General features: G+C 45.2%; 1 protein-coding gene across 1 annotated transcript in view; it reads left to right on the forward strand.

Annotated features, from left to right (window-relative positions):
* The first annotated feature begins 9412 nt into the window (after window positions 1-9412).
* The window catches only part of EPB41L3 (erythrocyte membrane protein band 4.1 like 3), a 143193-nt gene continuing 138278 nt past the window's right edge, over window positions 9413-14327 (forward strand). The window contains exon 1 of the mRNA XM_053938726.1: window positions 9413-9554. The gene's annotated coding sequence lies outside the window, so the exon portion shown is untranslated. The remainder of the gene's footprint in view (window positions 9555-14327) is intronic.

Below are 14327 nucleotides of genomic sequence, written 5' to 3' on the forward strand. Positions count from 1 at the left end.
AGCAGTTAAATATGTCAACATATTTGTAGTTATTGAGTCTAATTGATGCTATTCTGTATTTCTTAATGCATTACCTATTGTTTGCAGGATCTATTTCATCTTTCAGCTCATTTGAAGTCTTTTGTTTTTTAAGTAGGGCCCTCATGAATGTTAATAATCTTTTTTTTTACTGTAATAAGTAAGAAGTCTATTTGAGGTCCTATTTTAATAATTAGTTTTGATCTTTTTAGTTGAAATTGAAAATGAGATTAAAAACAGATTTCATGTTTATACTCACCCAAGCCAAACGTTATCTCACTAAGGAATTACCATTTTCTCTCCTTCAGTCACTACTGTGGAAGGGCTGAACTGATTTCCTGGATTTTTTTAATGATATATGTACCACTTGTCTTGTGATAACTTTTGCAGCTGTCAGGAAGTTTAACCCTTCCTGTCCAGAATTTGAAATCTGTGGTCTAATGAGAGATAACAGTATGGTTTGAAAACACATCTAAGTTCATTAGACAGTCCTGCTTCAAGCATTTTTTATTTTTGCATATAACATGCCCTGTAGATTACGAATCTTAAGTATGTGCAATGATTCTTTTGCAATCAATCCAAGATCCATGCTGCTAAATCACATACAATAATCTAAATGGTTTTAAGAGTAACTGTCACAGTAACTGTAAGTGACATTGAGAAATGACATAGTCATAACATAAAGGCTGTCAGGAAGCACCTTTACAAACCTTCTGATCCTCCGAATGTTTTCAGTTCACTTGTCATCTTTATTTTTTCAACTATAAAAGCCAAAGCTTTAAAAGAAAATAGTGAAAAGGCAGCTACACAAGCATGCTCTGCTTAATGTCTTCTTAGGCTTCTTGGCAGCTCACATCAAAAAAAGCCCAGCCTTACCTGGGCTGCACGTGGCTCTTCACATCCATCCTAGCTCACCTATATCAGCAGATGCAGTGCCCATCTGGCTGGAGGCTGTCCTCTGAGGGCCACCCAGCAGGAGATGTGGCCAGGAACTGTGAGAGGGAGAGCACAGGCTCAGCAGAGCAGGGCAAGCCCCATAAATCACAGCACTTACCTTGGAACTAGCTCTGATCCCCAGCTATAGCAAAGGGAAATTATAAGCCCCTACTACTGCACATTGTCAAGAAAAACAAACAAACAAACAAACAAAAAAAAAAGAAAGAAAAGCAAGAGAAAAAAAAAAACAAAAAACAAAAAACAAGGGAATCTGCAGCTTGCAAATGTTTGTATGATTTCGATCTGTAGGCTCATCCCAAACTCCTGAGGATCTGAATCCTTCTGCTTTTCCTTCCCTCTCCCTACATGTCAAAGCTTACCTCCAACTTCAGAGACCTATGTACCCTTCCCAGCTCAGCCCTTGGCACAAACCAGGTGCATGAGAAGACAAAAACAGGGAGCTCCCATGCTGCGCTTTGGGTATGAGTCCTTAGCATTGCAGTGGGGTGGTAAGAGGCAGTGACCTATAGTGGATATGCCAAATAATATTCCAAATAAGTATTCATCTGTCTTTAACTATGAGGCACCTGTTCGTTCAGAGGATTAAGGCATATGCTTGTATCCCCTGCATTGCTAGACTTCTTCTGTGAGTGTTGGCACAGAAATGCAGGCTGGAATTTTCACCTTCAGATTGGAGCTATTCTTGTTGCATCAGTGAAAAAGCCCAAATTACAAACAGCCATCTAAGAGTACAGAAGCATAATTTCCACTGTCAAATTAAAAAAGGTTTAGTCAGACATGGCAAAAAGCATTTTATGTGAGCTTCATGAACATGTTCAGAAGAAAAGATGGATTTTCAACAAGCTGAAAAGGGACACATTAAAAGCAAATGTAATGAAGCTTTGCTGCTCTGGTACTATATAGCATCCTGAAGGGATTTTTCATGTCACTGGGGTAGAGAGCAGTGCTTCTCTTGAAGCATTTCCCTAGACAGCCTCAGGAAATCAAGCTGTGACACACATCTGGATAGCTCTGTACACAAATGGCATTGCATTTAGAGACGCAGTTGGCACAGAAAAAATGCAGTCCATGCACCATTACGCATTTCTGCAAATTCTCAATTCAACAAGAACCATAAGTAGACTGAACAGCTTTGTCAGCAAGTGAATATTTTTCCATGCCACAGACCATCAGATATAAAACTTTACCTGGAGAACCATCTACAGGACAGTTGGCTAATATTTTACCATTTTGAAAAAGATATCAAATCACAAATCTTCAAAAAAGCACAGTAGGAAATATGAAACATAGTAGCATGGCATGATCCACTGTTTGCACTAAAATAATAGGTGTGGAAGATTAACACATTCAGAGAAATCAGAACAGCTTAAAAATTCGTCAGACTGGAAGTATTTAAGCAGCTGAAAGGGTTATTCATACAAATTAGATGTTACTTTACTGTTTATCCCTAAAGGAAGAAGGGTTTCATAACTTTGTGGGAGAAGCTGTATTGCTCCAAGGCTGCAATACACATCTTTTTCAGTCTATTTTGTGAGAGGAGTTCTAATTGACAAAAGGATGGGACTCTAGCCTGCTTTATGGAAGACTGATTTAAGTGCTGTGGGTTATATGGTGTTGCAGTTAGATAAGGCTGCTCCTTGCAGGAAGCCAAAGTTCACAGAGTTCTAGGGCTGTTTCAAGTTGACATTGTTTTTACAAGTTGGAGAAAATCTGTTTGTTAAAATAGAAATATTTTTTCCACTGAAACACAGAAGGACAAAAGAGTTAGAAGCTGTCTTCCTGTTTGTGAGATCTTTTTCTGGGCTTTTCAAGAGTGGAAAGAAAAAAAAGTAATTTGTTCTTGGCTACCTTTCTGGGGCCACACTCATACTCTGCCTGTCCGGTTGCCTGCTTGGTTTGTGCTTTTTTCCACCCACAAGCTAGTGCAAAGCTTCAACCAAATCAATGCCCCATTTCCTGGTTTTGCAACCAATTTCCAGTGAAATCCCTCTAGCCACATGGCTGAGCTTCCAACCCAGCCTTCCTATATTGTGTTGCACCTTGGGCGGTAGCTTGTCTTGTTTCAATTACGACTAAATAAATGAGACTTTAATTCTTCTTTCATTTCATCTAAAAGAAAGACGATCAGCATGCCCTTCCACTTCAGTGTGGTCTGGGATTGTCCAGACTTCACACTTGCAGGCAGCCACCAGTTCTGTCCAAAAACACAATATGCCTCCTGCATATTCACGTCAACCAGACCAAGGACAGATGTTTCTCTGGTTTTACTGCACTTTTAGCCCAGACTGATGAGCCATTATAAGGCAGAATGGCCAATCTGCAATACTGCCATCTCTTTTGCTTTGACATAGCTTCCCAATTGAAAATCATCTATTTTGTTTTAATTTGAAACACGAGTGTATGTGTTCCATCTAAAACTTTGAACAGAAGTATTTTCATTTCAGACTAAAGAATATACATACTTGGCAGTACTAACTGGGAGATCCATGTGGACTTATTTAATTTTTCAGATTAACTCAGAAATAAATTTGATGGCAATGGATGAAAAAAATGCTCTTTATTTTACAAGCATAATATGGTTTTAATATGCTGGCATGTTGTTAATGATGCGTAACATATTTCCGTTCATCAAAGTCAGAAAATGGAATTGCAGTGGAGCCATTTGTTGTTTTCTCATTGAGAAGCAGGAAGAATGTGTTCTGTGTGGTGTCTGAATTACTCACAGAATCACAGAGTGGCTGAGGTTGGAACGGACCTCTGGAGGTCACCTTGTCCAACCCCCCTGCTCAAGCAAGGACACCTACAGCAGTTTGCCCAAGGCCTTGTCCAGATGGCTTTTAAATATTTTCAAGGAGGGAGACTCCACAACCTCTCTGGGCAACCTGTGCCAGTGTTTGACTGCCATCACTGTAAAAAATGTGGAGGTTTTTGTGTTCAGATTGAATTCGTTGTGATTTAATTTGTGCCAGCTGCCTCTTGTCTTGGCACTGAGAATCACTGAAGAGAGCCTGTCTCTCTCATCTTTGTTCCTTCCCATCAGGTATTGACATACATATGTCAGATGCTCTTTCTCTTCACCAGACTGAGCAGCCCCTGCTCCCTGAGCCTCTCTTCCCACCTCTGAAACTCAGGTGCATTAATGACCTTTAGGGCCATTAGCTGGACCTCTGCAGTACATCTGTATCTTTCCTGTTCTGGGGAGCCCAGAGCTGGACCCAGCACTCCAGCGGTGGTCTCACCAGTGCTGACCAGAGGGGAAGGATCACCACCTTTGACCTCTTGGCTACACACCTCGTCATGCAGCCCAAGGTGCCCCTAACCATCTTTGCAGCAAGGGCCAGTTGCTGCAATGAAGGTCATATGGCTGCCTGGTGGTCAGCTGCTCATACATCAGAACCTCCAGGCCCTTCTCTGCTCATACATCAGAACCTCCAGGCCCATCACAACCTCCAGGTTGATTCAGCTGATCAACCCCCAGCCTCTACTGGTGCTTGGGGTTGATCCTCTCTAGTTACACTTTGCAATTTCTTTTTATTGAAGTACATGAGATTCTTACCTGCCCATTTCTCCAGCCTGTTAAGGTCCCTCTGGATGGCCACACAACTTCTGGTGTATCTGCCACTCCTCCTAATTTTGTCTCATCTTCAAAGTTGTATTCTGCCCCATCATCCCAATCATTAATCAAGAGGTTGCAAGGTTCTGGCCCCCAACATTGAGCCCTTGTGTGCTAGGGACTTGTCCTCAGCTGGACCTACTGCCATTGACCACAATACTCTGGACCTGGTCATTCAGACAGTTTTCAGTCCACCTCACTGGCCTTTTACCTAACACTGTCCTTTTACCTAATATTGACAGCTTATTTATGAGAGCCTTACAGGAAATAATGTCAATTGCCCTTCTTGCCTTGAAAGGGTAAACAATGTCCACTGCTCTCCCTTCATCCACTGAGCAGGTCACCTCATTGCAGAAGCCTGTCAGTCCACTTAAAAAATACAAATAATGTATTTCTTGCTATTCTTTTTAGGGGTCAGGTTATGGAGCCTGAAAAGCAGCATTTCATGACATTATGACAAGATCATAATTCACAATAGTTTATTTAAAGTCTTTTCTGTACAGTTCAATAGATATGCACTACAGATTGTTATTATTATAAAATTAATTGAAATTATTCACTAAATAATGAGACAATCAATAAATAAAAGCTCAGGAGACATAGAAATGGCTTTTTCATTTGCAATTTTAAAACAAAAAATGACATTTTCTTATCAGTAGTGAAAAATTGCTCTCCTGACATGGGCAAAGAATGATGCTAAAGTAAATTCCTTTCACAGAATGAAAATATGGTGTGGGTTGAATTTAAAATTTTAAACAGCATAATGTGGACATGCAATTATAGTCATAGCTAGCAATAAACGACCAGTTAGATCATCTGGTCGAGTCCCCTGCCAATGCTAAATTGAATTTTTTATGCAGTTTTTATTTTTTAGGCAGTTTGGACACCTTCAGTAAATGTGATAAATACATTTTAAAATAAAAGTTATTTCGTGGTGTCTCAGAAGCCTGGAGAGAGAGAAAGAGAGAGAAACAGAGGTATCACTTCAAACTACTCACTGTTGATACATCAGGTTAGTGTCATTTCAGTTTTACAAGGAAAAGCTGACAAGCTTTAAAGGAGGCCTCACTGCACAAAGAAATCGATGGTAAAGTGCACATTGATTTCAATAAATCTTTTTCAGTCACCAAACTGTATATATTAGCTGGGGAAGAGATGCTGCCTCTTCCTGTCTTTTTGTCTTTAAACATCACGTGCACTGATGATGGTATAAAAGTAAAGCTGAGGATAGCTCTAATCTCAGGCAATAATGGTCTCCAGTTTGAAAGCAATCCTTGGGGACTGGCAAATTATAACAAACACTGCCCAGGTCCCTCTAACAAACCCCAATTTAAAATGACCAGGCAGGGACAAAGCTGCTTCTGAGGTGTAGAGTTTCCTTTACTGGAAACAGAGCATTTAAACAAGTGCTCTCGGATTTTGCTGTAAGCAGGTGAGCTGTCACACCAGGATACTTTTCAGGAACATGTTGCCATGGCACAGCAGTGAGGATTGGTGCCTTGGTGGAAGGTCTGCAGGATGCCCCTGGGGCCAGAGGACGCCAATAGCCAGTGCTGCCGGCTGATGTGCTGGTGATGGTGGGGATGCAGAGACTTTTCAGGAAGGCCATTCTGCAAAGAAAACACCATCTGCATGGTATTTTGCTATAGTATTCATTACCACTTTTGTGTGAACCTAAACTTAATTGCAAATCTGCAACTCCAGCATCACCCTCAGAACATAGATCTCAGAAAAATGTTGGACTCCTCCTTCAGAGTATGAAGTTCAGTTGCTGCCAGTCCCTCTCCCACCAGCTGATCTCCTGAAAGTGTGTTAATAAGCAGTGGCAGATGAAGCATTATTAATTGGGTTCATTTAAAGGAAAAAACCTGCCGCTGCCACACAAATAATACAGAGGCGCCATAAAAGTTTGGATATATGAGGCCAGCCCACACTAGGAACTGCTGAAATGTGTGGAAATAATGATGCTCTCTGGTGCAAATGGCTCTTTGGAGTGATGCTGCAAATTCTTCCCTTCATTCATCACCCTGTGCTCACAGGCTCTGTGCTCTCCTGAGTCAGACCCCTGGGGCATTCTGTGTTCATATCATGGTCAGAGATGAATGTCCCCTCTGTCGCAAGGATTCAACTTTTTATCACCTATTACCACAACTTGTCATGTCAGGTTACTGTAAATCAGATTAACATTCTTCTAATGCAGACTTTGCAGGGAATACTTGGCCGGGGAGTTTCAGAAAGGGGTGCTTAGGATGGTAATTTTAGTAAGGAGAGACTCCCATACAGTGTGCTAAAAGCACTAACCAGAATGTAAGCAAAAAAAAAAAAAAAAAAAAAAATAGAGCTGTTACATCCTATTAAGTAACGATGCAACAAATGTATGTAAGCCACCTCCTGAAGCCTGGCTTTGGAAATAGGAGTAGAAAGCACCAGCGGAGGGTCAGCGTGATTTATTTCTGTTTTACCTGCCCCAGAACACCCTCATTTCCTGATGAACACAATGGCTTGGCACAACTTGAAGCCCAGCAAGTCAGATTTCTCTCAGCAGACATCCTGATCACTCCGATAGATATTTTAGGAACTCACCATTAGTTCCTTTAATTAATGCCTCTCCAACAGGGACTGGCGTGGCCTTTTCCCACATCAGCAGAACAAAATACACTTCAGCCATTTTGTCCCAGGGCTGGGTGATCGTTATGAATTACCTGAAGCCAGCTCCCCTAAAGCCCCAGGTACCTGCTGCCACCCTGGCAAAGCACCAGCTTCCCCCAGGAGTCTTCCCACACCTAGCACTCACTTTATAGCACTTGTTCTACACACCTGACTCCTTCCTAGAGCCCACCTTGACCTTAGCAGAGATAAGAAACCCCTTACAGGGTGGGGTGCACTGTCAGTTCATTCCGCAATAGCCAGTGGAAATCTGTGGGGAATGGCAATGCCACTTTCCTGCTCACAGCTTCACTGCTTGCCTCGAAGCCCTGCTCCTGCTGGGCACCCTGGCCTCACCGCTCCCAGCTGGAGCCATGTCTCCGCTGACATCACTGGATTCCTGCTGATGCATCAGCCAGGGTCATGTCCCAACTCACTCAGCTCATCCTGTGCACCTCTTGCATATCAATTTGCAAAGCTGTAAAAGTCAATACAATAGCTGTAGATAGAGCCACAGTAAAAAAAAAAAAAAAAAAAAAAAAAAAACACACCAAAAAAAAAAAAAAAAAACCCACAAATGCAGGCGCCCAGGAAATTTGCTTGCCACACAACTCCCTTCAATAGCAGGATGTTCTCTCCGAGCCGACCTAGGCATAACTTATCAGAAAAAATTATCTCATGTGCTGAACAAAACTTTCCCCAGTGGAACTTCAACCTTTGCCACTGATAGCTGGCACACCGTGCCCCGCCTCCCAAGGAGATCTCCCCCACAGGTATCCTTTGAACTCCTAAGACTACATGTGATGGATCTCAGCAATTATTTGCACTGTGGGCAAACTCAAGGCAGAGGTGCCAGCAGGGGCTGCTGGCTGGAAGCCAAAGGACGCCACAGCCCTTCCTACCGCCGCCTCGCACCGTGGCCTTTGGGACACAGCCCTCCCTGCCCTGTCGCTTGCCTCCTCCGGGAAGGGAGACGGCCTTCCCTGCTGCTGAGCAGAGGGATTTGCTGGGCACTGCGTAGCCAGCAGGCTTTCTAAATGCAGCAATTCTGGCTGCCTCCCACGGGGGATAAGTCAGCCTCGGCGTGATTTACAGACCTTGGCAGGGTCAGGTATAATCTTGGTGTTAATGACTTAGGCGTGACACCCAAAGCTCCGGGTCTGGGAACAGTCTTCTGCTTGTCTGGAGGGACATCTCACTACCATTTTGCCAAAGACAAGTCAGCTGAGAGTAGTTCTGGTTCTTCCTCTGTATGCTTTGGTCCAGGAAATTCTCACCACTGTATGGGTATACCCATCACCTCCAAATGTGGCTGAAAATTTCCCATCTTGAGACAGCTGTGTTCCCAGGAACTGCAACTTCACTTCCCCAGAATTTCAGGGTGGTTCCTCCCAAATCTAAGGGGGAATTTCCACTTTTTAGAAACTGCTTTTTCAAACTCCCGTCAGTGCAGCTACATTCTTGTTTCTGTCCCACAGATCCCAAATGCTGTCCTTCTATGTGTCTAGAGTGCGCTTGTGAAGGGGCTACCTATAATTTAAATAGAAAAACAGACTGAAAAGATGAGGTGCTCAGTTTTTTTTGCTCAGGTTTCTTTGAGGGCAGCATTGCTTGGGAAGCCCTCCGGAAGCCCAACCGGCCGTATCCTCTAGCAGTTGCACAGAAGTTTGCGGTTTCCCTGGATCTGTCACGGACTACTCACCCTGTGACATCCTGCCTGAGCTGCCGCTGCCTGCTCGGGGCATTAGTAACCATGTTCAGATGGTTCGGACCGGGCGGCAGCGCCCGCATCCAAGCCTCTCAGCGCCTGCTGCGGCAACGAGCTCCGCGTAAGTCTAACAGCACGAAACATCGGCATAAAGTAACCTCACGGACCCGCTTTTAGTACTTTCCTTCTTCCCCCAGAAAAGAAAAAAAAGAAAACCACAAGCCAAACCAGGGACCGTGGTGAGGTGGCAAGAGGAGCTGGTGCCTCGCACGACTCCTCACCTGTCCCGGCCGTCAGCTCCGCGGGCAGGAGCGTCCCGCAGCGCGCTGCCCACCGCCGCCCCCGCGGGCGCTCCGGGCGGCCGGAGGCGGGGCGGCGGCGTCTCCAATGGGGAGGAGGGGGGCGGTACGAGCCGTGCGGTGCCGAGCCGAGCCGAGCCGTGCTGTGCCGGCTGCCGGAGTCTGACGGGCGCTGCAGGTGGGAGCCCGGCTCCGCGACGGTGCGTAACTTCGCCGGGCCGGGGCTGTCCGGGCCAGCCTTCTTTCTGGAGAGAGGCAGGAGCCGCGTCCCTCCCGCAGCGGCGGTGGAGAGCACCTCCCGGGACAGGCTCAGGTGAGGAGCCCTCGCTCCCTCCGCTTCCCCGGCCGCCCTTGCTGCCGCCCTGGCCTGGCTCCGATCAGCGGGGCCCGCGGGTCGCGATGCGCAGCGGGACCGCCGAGCTGTCCTTGGCTTGAGGTCAGCGGGGAGGGCCGAGGGGCGTGCGCTGCCCCCGCGGGGCGCGCTGCCGCTGCGCATCGCTCCGCGCCGCTGCGCGGGGAGGGAGGGCTGGGGCGGCGGGGCTGCGGTGCGGGGGTGTCTCTTCGCCTGTTTCCGTTCCCTTCTCCGCGTTTCTCCTTCTGGCAGTCCCGTGCCCCACTCGTCCCCGCCGTGGGTCGTTTCGGGGGTCACCGGGCAGGGTTTGCCCCCGCTCCGGTGGCGGGGCGGACTTGCTGCCCGCGGTGCGGAGCGGGATGCGCGGCGCCAGGCGGTGCGGCGCGGGAGCGCCGCAGGCGGGGTATAGCTCCTGCCGGACCCTGTCCCTCAGCCGCCCTTCCCGCCTTTCTGCCCTCCGCGGAGCGCAGCATCTCCCGCGGAAGATCAGCCTGGGCGCTGGGACGCGGCGGCGTCCGCAAAGTTACGCGCGGTGCGCGGCGGGGGTGGGTTGCGGGGGCGCGGAGGAGCCGCGCTGCGCAAGCCGGAGCGCGGCCGGGGGAGCATCCGCTGGTAAGCCCAGTCGGTGCTGATGAGGCACTGAAACCCTTTTTAGGGGCTTGGGGCCAGTCGTGATGAAGCCGCAAGATTTTGCGGGCGGCGGGGTCGGTGCTGCTTTAGCATTAAAAATGTCTAATAGCGGATATTAATGAGGTGTTCCCCACCTCCCCTCCCCCCCTTTCCCTACCTTTTCGGATCTTTAAAAAAAAAAAAAAAAACTAACTACTCAGCTGGTGACATTTACATTTCTGTAGTAACAGCAATTCATTAGAAAAGTGATACTAGCAGGAAAATGAAAAGTAGTAGTAATGGAGCCCCAGGGTGGTTGCAGGACCGTGCCGAGGGACCGTAGCCCCCCCCCCCCCCCCGCCTTCCCGCTCCCCGGCAGTGGACAGCGGCGTGGGGGAGTCGGGGGCGTTTGCGAGCCTGTGGGAATGCGGGGGGCTGGGAGCGCAGGGTGCAATGCAGAACTGGAAGCGCCGAAACTCTGCATTTTGTGCATAGTTCAGTGCTGGGTGGCCATTTTTCTAATCTTTTTTCTGTCAGGCTGTTGGATCCCCGAAATGCTCATTTGGGACTTGAAAAACACCACCTCAGGCTCCCCTACCCTTTTGTTAGGGCTGTTTCGATGCCAAATACTTGTGGTTTTGTATTCCAAACGGGTGATCCTTCATCAAGCTTTAAACCATGTTAAGATGCAGCTAAACGTTTATGAGGAGGATCTTTTCCCCTTCTCCTCTCTGGAGTTTGCATGTTTGTTCCTCTGTTACTTACAGGGAAGGATTTAGTCCCTAGTGTGATGGCTGAAATGGTGGCACACAATTCAGTGTGCTGACAGATGCTTACCTTCTTTCAGAGTTTGGGATATGTAGGAATTGGGATAGGCTCAGGCAGTATTAAAAGCTTGCTAAGAGGATACTGTTATATGGTTTCCTCCATTTTTGGGATCTGTTAGAAGCAGTCTAAAAATACTGGATCATCATTCCTCACACTTGTAACTACAAGACTTTCAAAGAACTGTTCTTAGATATGCACCTTTTTTTTCCCCCTCCCTTTTTTAACCTTGCAAATTATCGGTCCTGGTACTTAATACTCTTGTATCCTTGTTCTTGCAATTTGAAGGCATTACTATTGATTCTGAACTGAGCAGTTTTTAGCATTACACAGGGTTGGGTATTTTAACTTGCTGAAGAGATACCCCTTAAAGTTCCTAGAAGCACCCAACCTTTGCCAAGTGCCATAAACATGCAGTTTGTGCAAACTTCTCAAGAAAATGGCCTTTTCTTGTTTGTTTTTTGTTTCTTTGTTTGTTTGTTTTATTTTGTGTTTTTTTTTTGTTTTTTTTTTTTTTAATTGGGAAACAGATTATCACTATCTAAGTATTACTTCTGTCCTTCCTGCAGCAGCATTTATTTCGGCATATGAAGTTTCTTGAAGTCCCTTGCTCAAATATTGGTTGCACATTACTGCCCAGAACTAGCTTAGGAAGGCACTTTACTATCTCGTGCAACCTTATCTGCCATTCCACAACTTCATAACAAACCCATTGGAACATGAAATGACCTTGGAAAGGTATCTTTCAATCTGACACAAAGCATTCTCTTAACAAGGAACAGCACTGCTCCACAAAGAGCTGATGTTTTCAAAATGATGCTTCTAAACTGATTTTATTGTCTTTTTTTTTTTTTTTTTTTTTTTTTTTTTTAAAGAGGGAAGGGAGATGGGTGGAATATTGAATTGGAAAGGAAAATATTTTTTTAAAAACAAACCCACTCAGCTGAAGTTGAAGCACCACTTAGCTTTAGAAGGAGGTGTATTAAGAATGTACATAGTGATACTTAAGTCTAGGGTGAAAACAAGTCTTTAATTTTAATCAAGGAAAAACAGCATTTCCTTTCCAGTTCTGATTTGCTCATTCATAAGATCTTCAAAAGCCCAAATTATTAGTCGGATTAATTGAAAACTAGTTGCGTGTGTCAAATGGAGAAAAGTGATGAAGTCTGAAGGAAGCTTTACATTTAGTTGTATTATTCTTGATATCATAATGCGATGCTTCTATATGGGAAATATTCCAGGACCCTTTCAGTCCCCAAAATACTGCTCCTCTGGAAAGGCTGCAAGAGCACTTGAGAATCAGCAGCAGTCAAGGGGGAGCCTTGCAGCTGTTGGGGGAATTAATGGAGGGGGTGCCTGGCCAGTAAGCTAAATGGGATTTTGGTCCAGATGCTGGACTTTACACATCAGGCCTTGCAAAAGGGTGGCGGGTGCTTTCGTGCCCATGTGGTTTCACCTCTCAGTGAGATGGTGCCTCCCCGTAGAGCAGCGCGGAGTCCCAGCCTCCCACCGCACTCCGGCCTCGGGAGCTCAGGGTATGAGTGCCACCTGCTGGGTGCTGAGCCACTTTATATCAATTATACATCGTTTATACATGTGCATGATGCACTTGTGTTTACATACGTATGCTATGTTTATGCATGTGTTTATTTGCATGCAGGTGTACGGCTTTTCCACAGACATGTTCTTGGGTGAAACTATGAAACCTTGCTAAGACAAACCTGAAGTTCCTCACCTTCTGAGGACTTAGCACAGCTTGTGTTGGTGACACTCAAACAGCACTTGGGCTTTGTATTTCAGGGGTAAAGGGGAAATTTTGATACTGCTGATGTTTAATGCTGCCTTTGTTTTACTGAAGGCAAGTGGGAATTTTCAGCTGTATAGCTCATGGCTCATGGTGTGGTAAGCTTTGACAAGCACCTCACTGGTCAGATACCAGGCTGGTGAGGTAAAACTGAAATGGAGGCCCAACAAACCAAACTCAACTTTGTCATGTATCACTTAAATGTAAAATCTTCACAGCACTGCTGATTTCATATTTTTCTTCATCTTAGCTCACATATGTCCAAAAGATTTATGAGCATCCCACCTGGATATGAAATATCACTTCTCATTTAAATTAACTGCAGACCTATAGGACTTGCGGAACATTGATGGACTTTTTTTTTTTCCATTTTAAAGAATACATTTTTCATATTCACTCTCTAACATTTGCATAAAAGAGTAAAATATAAAAGTTTGATTCTGACCCAGAATTGCTACTGAAGGTGACACAATAAATCCAAATCTGATATCATTCCCGGCAATGACTTTCCAATTTCCACTAGCTTCCATCTCTCCTAGCCTGCTGGGGCATTGGCTGGAATGATGTTTAAACACCAGTTTGATACAGCTGAATACTGAGTGATATCAGTTGCAGCACCAAGGCTTGTAGTTGTTCTGTGTTGTACTGACAGTATTAGGGAAAGATGCTGGGTACTGGGGCTTTGTTGGACAGCTAACCTCATTAAGGCTTTATTGCTTACTTATTTTGTGGTGTGCTGGTGCCAGATGAGTCTTTTACCCTGTCTGTGGATTAGGAGTGGGTCCAAGCTGAACTATAAAAGTTTTCAGGAAACTCTTAAATGCTTTCAGCTGGAAAACCTATACTGAGGTACTCTTGTGATAAATTGATAAAACGCTTCACATGGTTTTGAAAGCGTATTCCACGACTTGAGAGCTGTACTTTCAAGACTGCATAACAGTCAGGAATGAGTTGATGGAGCAAAAAGCAAGTAGTGTAATTGCAGGGTTCATCTTAAAGTGTGATTCTAGCAAAAAAAAAGGCACCTGCCATATCAAGAGGGATTACAAGATAGATTTTTGAGGAAGGGGACCCAATAATAATGCATAACTCAAGTTCACTGTCCCCTAAAATGTTCACAGTTAATTTGCTGCTTGACAAATTGTGATTTCAGTGTCTGGTGAAGAAGCAATTGACCCTAAAATTGCTGCCTGAAGCTGAACTAACATTTTCAGTTTCATAACCAGTGTCATGCAAAAATCGTATGTGAAGAGGAACACGGGAAATGCAGAATGTCCCTGTGGTCTTGCTCTTATGAATCTCTCCTCTGCCTGACCCAAGCAACTGGCATGTGGTGTGGGCAGTGGATGCTGCTGCAATTCTCAAGGCAATTTACATCTCATTCATTCATCCATCCCATTATGGCATATTGTGACCTTTTTTTTCCCCCTCAAACGTTCTGAGCTGATAATGGAACTCTGCCCCTTATAACGTGTCAAACTTCAACAACCACCTCT

This window comes from Vidua chalybeata, chromosome 1 (assembly GCF_026979565.1).
Source record: "Vidua chalybeata isolate OUT-0048 chromosome 1, bVidCha1 merged haplotype, whole genome shotgun sequence".
Lineage (NCBI taxonomy): Eukaryota > Metazoa > Chordata > Aves > Passeriformes > Viduidae > Vidua > Vidua chalybeata.